General features: G+C 38.4%; 6 non-coding genes and 14 pseudogenes across 6 annotated transcripts; all 20 read right to left on the reverse strand.

Annotated features, from left to right (window-relative positions):
- Positions 1 to 102: 102 nt before the first annotated feature.
- Positions 103 to 221, reverse strand: LOC121221984 (uncharacterized; annotated as a pseudogene).
- A 373-nt stretch (positions 222 to 594) lies between these two features.
- On the reverse strand, positions 595 to 713 carry LOC121221648 (5S ribosomal RNA). Its single transcript, XR_005919035.1, has one exon. It is a non-coding gene; the product is annotated as a 5S ribosomal RNA (ribosomal RNA).
- Positions 714 to 876: 163 nt separating this feature from the next.
- LOC121221995 (uncharacterized) lies at positions 877 to 995 on the reverse strand (annotated as a pseudogene).
- A 469-nt stretch (positions 996 to 1464) lies between these two features.
- On the reverse strand, positions 1465 to 1583 carry LOC121221985 (uncharacterized; annotated as a pseudogene).
- Positions 1584 to 1960: 377 nt separating this feature from the next.
- On the reverse strand, positions 1961 to 2079 carry LOC121221736 (5S ribosomal RNA). Its single transcript, XR_005919123.1, has one exon. It is a non-coding gene; the product is annotated as a 5S ribosomal RNA (ribosomal RNA).
- A 164-nt stretch (positions 2080 to 2243) lies between these two features.
- LOC121221953 (uncharacterized) lies at positions 2244 to 2362 on the reverse strand (annotated as a pseudogene).
- A 165-nt stretch (positions 2363 to 2527) lies between these two features.
- Positions 2528 to 2647, reverse strand: LOC121221897 (uncharacterized; annotated as a pseudogene).
- Positions 2648 to 3326: 679 nt separating this feature from the next.
- LOC121221698 (5S ribosomal RNA) lies at positions 3327 to 3445 on the reverse strand. Its single transcript, XR_005919085.1, has one exon. It is a non-coding gene; the product is annotated as a 5S ribosomal RNA (ribosomal RNA).
- Positions 3446 to 3608: 163 nt separating this feature from the next.
- Positions 3609 to 3727, reverse strand: LOC121221907 (uncharacterized; annotated as a pseudogene).
- Positions 3728 to 3892: 165 nt separating this feature from the next.
- LOC121221945 (uncharacterized) lies at positions 3893 to 4012 on the reverse strand (annotated as a pseudogene).
- A 184-nt stretch (positions 4013 to 4196) lies between these two features.
- On the reverse strand, positions 4197 to 4315 carry LOC121221253 (uncharacterized; annotated as a pseudogene).
- A 378-nt stretch (positions 4316 to 4693) lies between these two features.
- On the reverse strand, positions 4694 to 4812 carry LOC121221724 (5S ribosomal RNA). Its single transcript, XR_005919111.1, has one exon. It is a non-coding gene; the product is annotated as a 5S ribosomal RNA (ribosomal RNA).
- A 163-nt stretch (positions 4813 to 4975) lies between these two features.
- LOC121221309 (uncharacterized) lies at positions 4976 to 5094 on the reverse strand (annotated as a pseudogene).
- A 450-nt stretch (positions 5095 to 5544) lies between these two features.
- Positions 5545 to 5664, reverse strand: LOC121221353 (uncharacterized; annotated as a pseudogene).
- Positions 5665 to 5810: 146 nt separating this feature from the next.
- LOC121221349 (uncharacterized) lies at positions 5811 to 5929 on the reverse strand (annotated as a pseudogene).
- Positions 5930 to 6306: 377 nt separating this feature from the next.
- LOC121221737 (5S ribosomal RNA) lies at positions 6307 to 6425 on the reverse strand. Its single transcript, XR_005919124.1, has one exon. It is a non-coding gene; the product is annotated as a 5S ribosomal RNA (ribosomal RNA).
- A 431-nt stretch (positions 6426 to 6856) lies between these two features.
- On the reverse strand, positions 6857 to 6976 carry LOC121221960 (uncharacterized; annotated as a pseudogene).
- A 182-nt stretch (positions 6977 to 7158) lies between these two features.
- On the reverse strand, positions 7159 to 7277 carry LOC121221988 (uncharacterized; annotated as a pseudogene).
- Positions 7278 to 7655: 378 nt separating this feature from the next.
- Positions 7656 to 7774, reverse strand: LOC121221957 (uncharacterized; annotated as a pseudogene).
- Positions 7775 to 7938: 164 nt separating this feature from the next.
- Positions 7939 to 8058, reverse strand: LOC121221657 (5S ribosomal RNA). The gene has a single exon (XR_005919044.1). It is a non-coding gene; the product is annotated as a 5S ribosomal RNA (ribosomal RNA).
- Positions 8059 to 8152: the final 94 nt, after the last annotated feature.

The following is an 8152-nucleotide window of genomic DNA, read 5'->3' on the forward strand; positions in this document are numbered from 1 at the left end:
AATAACGTTTCAAATTATTTATTTCGCAAACGCAAATTACTATTTAGTTACACCACGTGTAGAAAATTTAACTAAAAAAACTTTATATGAAATAAAATTGGAGAGGTGCAACACGAGGACTTCCCAGAAGGTCACCTATCATAATACTACTATCCCGCAAGCACGCTTAACTACGGAGTTCTGATGGGATCCTATGCATTACTGCTGGTATGATTACACCCGTCAACTCTTACGCAATCTATTTATATAAACCCTACCTCCTATGCACTTGTGCCTCGAATTTGAATGCAAATTCGTCCAAATAACGTTTCAAATTATTTATTTTCAAAATTAAAATAACTAATTAGCTAAACCACGTTTAGAAAATTTTAGTAAAAAAACATTATATGAAGTAAAATGGAGGGGTGCAACACGAGGACTTCCCAGGAGGTCACCAATCCTAGTACTACTCTCGCGCAAGCACGCTTAACTACTCTAGCGCAAATTCGGCCAAATAATGTTTTAATTATTTATTTCGTAAAATGAAAATAAGTAATTAGATACACCACGTGTATAAAATGCAACGAAAACAAGTTTATATGAAATAAAACAGGAGGGGTGCAATACGAGGACTTCCCTGGAGGTCACCCAACCTAGTACTAATCTCGCCCAAGTACACTTAACTGCGGAGTTCTGATGGGATCCGGTACATTAGCGCTGGTATGATCGAGCCCATCAACTCTTGCGCATCTATTTATATAAAGGCTACCCTTTATCGCACTTGCGCCTCGAATTTGAATGCAAATTCGACCAAATAACGCAAAACGCAAATAACTAATTAGTTACACCACGTTTAGAAAAATCAACTAAAAAAACTTTATATGAAATAAAATGGGAGGGGTGCAACACGAGGCCTTTACAGGAGGTCAGCCATCCTAGTACGACTCTTGCCCAAGCATGCTTAACTGTGGAGTTTTGATATGATCTGGTGCGTTAGTGTTGGTATGGTCGCACCCGTTAACTCTTGCGCAATTTATTTATATAAAGGATGCCCCTTATCGCACTTGCGCCTCGATTTTGAATGCAAATTCGACCAAATAACGCAAAACGCAAATTACTAATTAGTTTCACCACATGTAGAAAATTTAACTAAAAAAAACTTTATATGAAATAAAATTGGAGGGTTCCAACACAAGGACCTCCCAGGAAGGTCACCCATCCTTGTACTACTATCTCACAAGCACGCTTAACTACGGAGTTCTGATGGGACCCTGTGCATTACTGCTGGTATGATCACACCCGTCAACTCTTACACAATCTATTTATATAAAGGCTGCCCCCTATCGCACTTGCGTCTCGAATTTGAATGCAAATTCGAAAAAATAACGTTTCAAATTATTTATTTCGCAAAACGCAAATTACTATTTAGTTACACCACGTGTGGAAAATTTAACTAAAAAAAACTTTATATGAAATAAAATTGGAGAGGTGCAACACGAGGACTTCCCAGAAGGTCACCTATCATAATACTACTATCCCGCAAGCACGCTTAACTACGGAGTTCTGATGGGATCCTATGCATTACTGCTGGTATGATTACACCCGTCAACTCTGACGCAATCTATTTATATAAACCCTACCTCCTATCACACTTGTGCCTCGAATTTGAATGCAAATTCGTCCAAATAACGTTTCAAATTATTTATTTCGAAAAATTAAAATGACTAATTAGCTAAACCACGTTTAGAAAATTCTAGTAAAAAAACATTATATGAAGTAAAATGGGAGGGGTGCAACACGAGGACTTCCCAGGAGGTCACCAATCCTAGTACTACTCTCTCCCAAGCACGCTTAACTACTCTAGCGCAAATTCGGCCAAATAATGTTTTAAATTATTTTTTTGTAAAATGAAAATAAGTAATTAGTTACACCACGTGTAGAAAATGCAACGAAAAACAAGTTTATATGAAATAAAACAGGAGGGGTGCAATACGAGGACTTCCCTGGAGGTCACCCAACCTAGTACTAATCTCGCCCAAGTACACGTAACTGCGGAGTTCTGATGGGATCCGGTACATTAGCACTAGTATGATCGAGCCCATCAACTCTTGTGCAATCTATTTATATAAAGGCTACCCTTTATCGCACTTGCGCCTCGAATTTGAATGCAAATTCGACCAAATAACGCAAAACGCAAATAACTAATTAGTTACACCACGTTTAGAAAAATCAACTAAAAAAACTTTATGTGAAATAAAATGGGAGGGGTGCAACACGTGGCCTTTACAGGAGGTCAGCCATCCTAGTACGACTCTTGCCCAAGCATGCTTAACTATGGAGTTTTGATATGATCCGGTGCATTAGTGTTGGTATGGCCGCACCCGTTAAGTCTTGCGCAATTTATTTATATAAAGGCTGCCCCTTATCGCACTTGTGCCTCGATTTTGAATGCAAATTCGACCAAATAACGCAAAACGCAAATTACTAATTAGTTTCACCACGTGTAGAAAATTCAACTAAAAAAAACTTTATATGAAATAAAATTTGAGGGTTGCAACACGAGGACCTCCCAGGAAGGTCACCCATCCTAGTACTACTATCTCACAAGCACGCTTAACTACGGAGTTCTTATGGGATCCTGTGCATTACTGCTGGTATGATCACACCCGTCAACTCTTACACAATCTATTTATATAAAGGCTACCCCCTATCGCACTTGCGTCTCGAATTTGAATGTAAATTCGACAAAATAACGATTCAAATTATTTATTTCGCAGAACGCAAATTACTATTTAGTTACACCCCGTGTAGAAAATTTAACTAAAAAAACTTTATATGAAATAAAATTGGAGAGGTGCAACACGAGGACTTCCCAGAAGGTCACCTATCATAAACTACTATCCCGCAAGCACGCTTAACTACGGAGTTCTGATGGGATCCTATGCATTACTGCTGGTATGATTACACCCGTCAACTCTTACGCAATCTATTTATATAAACCCTACCTCCTATTGCACTTGTGCCTCGAATTTGAATGCAAATTCGTCCAAATAACGTTTCAAATTATTTATTTTACAAAATTAAAATAACTAATTAGCTAAACCACGTTTATAAAATTTTAGTAAAAAAACATTATATGAAGTAAAATAGGAGGGGTGCAACACGAGGACTTCCCAGGAGGTCACCAATCCTAGTACTACTCTCGCGCAAGCACGCTTAACTACTCTAGCGCAAATTCGGCAAAATAATGTTTTAATTTATTTATTTCGTAAAATGAAAATAAGTAATTAGATACACCACGTGTATAAAATGCAACGGAAAACAAGTTTATATGAAATAAAACAGGAGGGGTGCAATACGAGGACTTCCTTGGAGGTCACCCAACCTAGTACTAATCTCGCCCAAGTACACTTAACTGCGGAGTTCTGATGGGATCCGGTACATTAGCGCTGGTATGATCGAGCCCATCAACTCTTGCGCAATCTATTTATATAAAGGCTACCCTTTATCGCGCTTGCGCCTAGAATTTGAATGCAAATTCGACCAAATAACGCAAAACGCAAATAACTAATTAGTTACACCACGTTTAGAAAATCAACTAAAAAAACTTTATATGAACTAAAATGGGAGGGGTGCAACACGAGGCCTTTACAGGAGGTCAGCCATCCTAGTACGACTCTTGCCCAAGCATGCTTAACTGTGGAGTTTTGATATGATCCGGTGCATTAGTGTTGGTATGGTCGCACCCGTTAAGTCTTGCGCAATTTATTTATACACAGGCTGCCCCTTATCGCACTTGTGCCTGGATTTTGAATGCAAATTCGACCAAATAACGCAAAACGCAAATTACTAATTAGTTTCACCACGTGTAGAAAATTCAACTAAAAAAAACTTTATATGAAATAAAATTGGAGGGTTGCAACACGAGGACCTCCCAGGAAGGTCACCCATCCTAGTACTACTATCTCACAAGAACGCTTAACTACGGAGTTCTGATGGGATCCTGTGCATTACTGCTGGTATGATCACACCCGTCAACTCTTACACAATCTATTTATATAAAGGCTGCCCCCTAACGCACTTGCGTCTCGAATTTGAATGCAAATTCGAAAAAATAACGTTTCAAATTATTTATTTCGCAAAACGCAAATTACTATTTAGTTACACCACGTGTAGAAAATTTAACTAAAAAAAACTTTATATGAAATAAAATTGGAGAGGTGCAACACGAGGACTTCCCAGAAGGTCACCTATCATAATACTACTATCCCGCAAACACGCTTAACTACGGAGTTCTGATGGGATCCTATGCATTACTGCTGGTATGATTACACCCGTCAACTCTTACGCAATCTATTTATATAAACCCTACTTCCTATTGCACTTGTGCCTCGAATTTGAATGCAAATTCGTCCAAATAACGTTTCAAATTATTTTTTTTGCAAAATTAAAATAACTAATTAGCTAAACCACGTTTAGAAAATTTTAGTAAAAAAACATTATATGAAGTAAAATGGGAGGGGTGCAACACGAGGACTTCCCAAGAGGTCACCAATCCTAGTACTACTCTCGCCCAAGCACGCTTAACTACTCTAGCGCAAATTCGGCCAACTAATGTTTTAAATTATTTATTTCGTAAAATGAAAATAAGTAATTAGATACACCACGTGTAGAAAATGCAACGAAAAACAAGTTTATATGAAATAAAACAGGAGGGGTGCAATACGAGGACTTCCCTAGAGGTCACCCAACCTAGTACTAATCTCGCCCAAGTACACTTAACTGCGAAGTTCTGAAGGGATCCGGTACATTAGCACTGGTATGATCGAGCCCATCAACTCTTGCGCAATCTATTTATATAAAGGCTACCCTTTATCGCACTTGCGCCTCGAATTTGAATGCAAATTCGACCAAATAACACAAAACGCAAATAACTAATTAGTTACACCACGTTTAGAAAAATCAACTAAAAAACTTTATATGAAGTAAAATGGGAGGGGTGCAACACGAGGCCTTTACAGGAGGTCAGCCATCCTAGTACGACTCTTGCCCAAGCATGCCTAACTGTGGAGTTTTGATATGATCTGGTGCGTTAGTGTTGGTATGGTCGCACCCGTTAACTCTTGCGCAATTTATTTATATAAAGGCTGCCCCTTATCGCACTTGCGCCTCGATTTTTAATGCAAATTCGACCAAATAACGTAAAACGCAAATTACTAATTAGTTTCACCACATGTAGAAAATTTAACTAAAAAAAACTTTATATGAAATAAAATTGGAGGGTTCTAACACAAGGACCTCCCAGGAAGGTCACCCATCCTTGTACTACTATCTCACAAGCACGCTTAACTACGGAGTTCTGATGGGACCCTGTGCATTACTGCTGGTATGATCACACCCGTCAACTCTTACACAATCTATTTATGTAAAGGCTGCCCCATATCGCACTTGCGTCTCGAATTTGAATGCAAATTCGACCAAATAACGCAAAATGCAAATTACTAATTAGTTTCACCACGTGTAGAAAATTCAACTAAAAAAAACTTTATATGAAATAAAATTGGAGGGTTGAAACACGAGGACCTCCCAGGAAGGTCACCCATCCTTGTACTAAAATCTCACAAGCACGCTTAACTACGGAGTTCTGATGCGATCCTGTGCATTACTGCTGGTATGATCACACCCGTCAACTCTTACACAACCGAATTTGAATGTAAATTCGACAAAATAACGTTTCAAATTATTTATTTCGCAAAACGCAAATTACTATTTTGTTACACCACGTGTAGAAAATTTAACTAAAAAAGAACTTTATATGAAATAAAATTGGAGAGGTGCAACACGAGGACTTCCCAGAAGGTCACTTATCATAATACTATTATCCCGCAAGCACCCTTAACTACGGAGTTCTGATGGGATCCTATGCATTACTGCTGGTATGATTACACCCGTCAACTCTTACACAATCTATTTATCTAAACCCTACCTCCTATCACAGTTGTGCCTCGAATTTGAATGCAAATTCGTCCAAAGAACGTTTCAAATTATTTATTTCACAAAATTAAAAAAACTAATTAGCTAAACCACGTTTAGAAAATTCTAGTAAAAAAACATTATATGAAGTAAAATGGGAGGGGTGCAACACGAGGACTTCCCAGGGGTCACCAATCCTAGTACTACTCTCGCCCAAGCACGCTTAACTACTCTAGCGCAAATTCGGCCAAATAATGTTTTAAATTATTTTTTTCGTAAAATGAAAATAAGTAATTAGTTACACCACGTGTAGAAAATGCAACGAAAAAGAAGTTTATATGAAATAAAACAGGAGGGGTGCAATACGAGGACTTCCCTGGAGGTCACCCAACCTAGTACTAATCTCGCCCAAGTACACGTAACTGCGGAGTTCTGATGGGATCCGGTACATTAGCACTAGTATGATCGAGCCCATCAACTCTTGTGCAATCTATTTATATAAGGCTACCTTTATCGCACTTGCGCCTCGAATTTGAATGCAAATTGACCAAATAACGCAAAACGCAAATAACTATTTCGTTACACCACGTTTAGAAAATCAACTAAAAAATTTATATGAAATAAAATGGAGGGGTGCAACACGTGGCTTTACAGGAGGTCAGCCATCTAGTCGACTCTTGCCAAGCATGCTTACTGTGGAGTTTTGATATGATCCGTGCATTAGTGTTGGTATGCCGCACCCGTAACTCTTTGCAATTTATTTATATAAAGGCTGGCCCTTATCGCACTTGGGCCTCGAATTTGAATGCAAATTCGACCAAATAACGCAAAACGCAAATTACTAATTAGTTTCACCACGTGTAGAAAATTCAACTAAAAAAACTTTATATGAAATAAAATTGGAGGGTTGCAACATGAGGACCTCCCAGGAAGGTCACTCATCCTTGTACTACTATCTCACAAGCACGCTTAACTACGGAGTTCTGATGGGATCCTGTGCATTACTGCTGTTATGATCACACCCGTCAACTCTTCCACAATCTATTTATATAAAGGCTGCCCCCTATCGCACTTGCGTCTCGAATTTGAATGCAAATTCGAAAAAATAACGTTTCAAATTATTTATTTCGCAAAATGCAAATTACTATTTAGTTACACCACGTGTAGAAAATTTAACTAAAAAAACTTTATAGAAATAAAATTGGAGAGGTGCAACACGAGGACTTCCCAGAAGGTCACCTATCATAATACTACTATCCCGCTAGCACGCTTAACTACGGAGTTCTGATGGGATCCTATGCATTACTGCTGGTATGATTACACCCGTCAACTCTTACTCAATCTATTTATATAAACCCTACCTCCTATCGCACTTGTGCCTCGAATTTGAATGCAAATTCGTCCAAATAACGTTTCAAATTATTTATTTTACAAAATTAAAATAACTAATTAGCTAAACCACGTTTAGAAAATTTTAGTAAAAAAACATTATATGAAGTAAAATGGGAGGGGTGCAACACGAGGACTTCCTAGGAGGTCACTAATCCTAGTACTACTCTCGCCCAAGCACGCTTAACTACTCTAGCGCAAATTCGGCCAAATAATGTTTTAAATTATTTATTTCGTAAAATGAAAACAAGTAATTAGTTACACCATGTGTAGAAAATGCAATGAAAAACAAGTTTATATGAAATAAAACAGGGTGGGTGAAATACGAGGACATCCCTGGAGGTCACCCAACCTAGTACTAATCTCGCCCACGTACACTTCACTGCAGAGTTCTGATGGGATCCGATACATTAGCGCTGGTATGATCGAACCCATCAACTCTTGCGCAATCTATTTATATAAAGGCTGCCCTTTATCGCACTTGCGCCTTGAATTTGAATGCAAATTCGACCAATAACGCAAAACGCAAATAACTAATTAGTTACACGACATTTAGAAAAATCAACTAAAAAAAGCTTTATATGAAATAAAATTGGAGGGGTGCAACACGAGGACTTCCGAGGAAGGTCACCCATCCTAGTACTACTCTCGCCCAAGCACGCTTAGCTGCGTAGTTCTGATGGGATCCGGTACATTAGTGCTGGTATAATCGCAGCCGTCAACTCTTGCGCAATCTATTTATATAAAGGCTGGCCCTTATCATACTTGCGCCTCGAATTTGAATGCGCATTCGACAAAATACGTTTCAAAT

The sequence above is a fragment of the Gossypium hirsutum genome, chromosome D09, assembly GCF_007990345.1.
Source record: "Gossypium hirsutum isolate 1008001.06 chromosome D09, Gossypium_hirsutum_v2.1, whole genome shotgun sequence".
NCBI classification, from domain to species: Eukaryota; Viridiplantae; Streptophyta; class Magnoliopsida; order Malvales; family Malvaceae; genus Gossypium; species Gossypium hirsutum.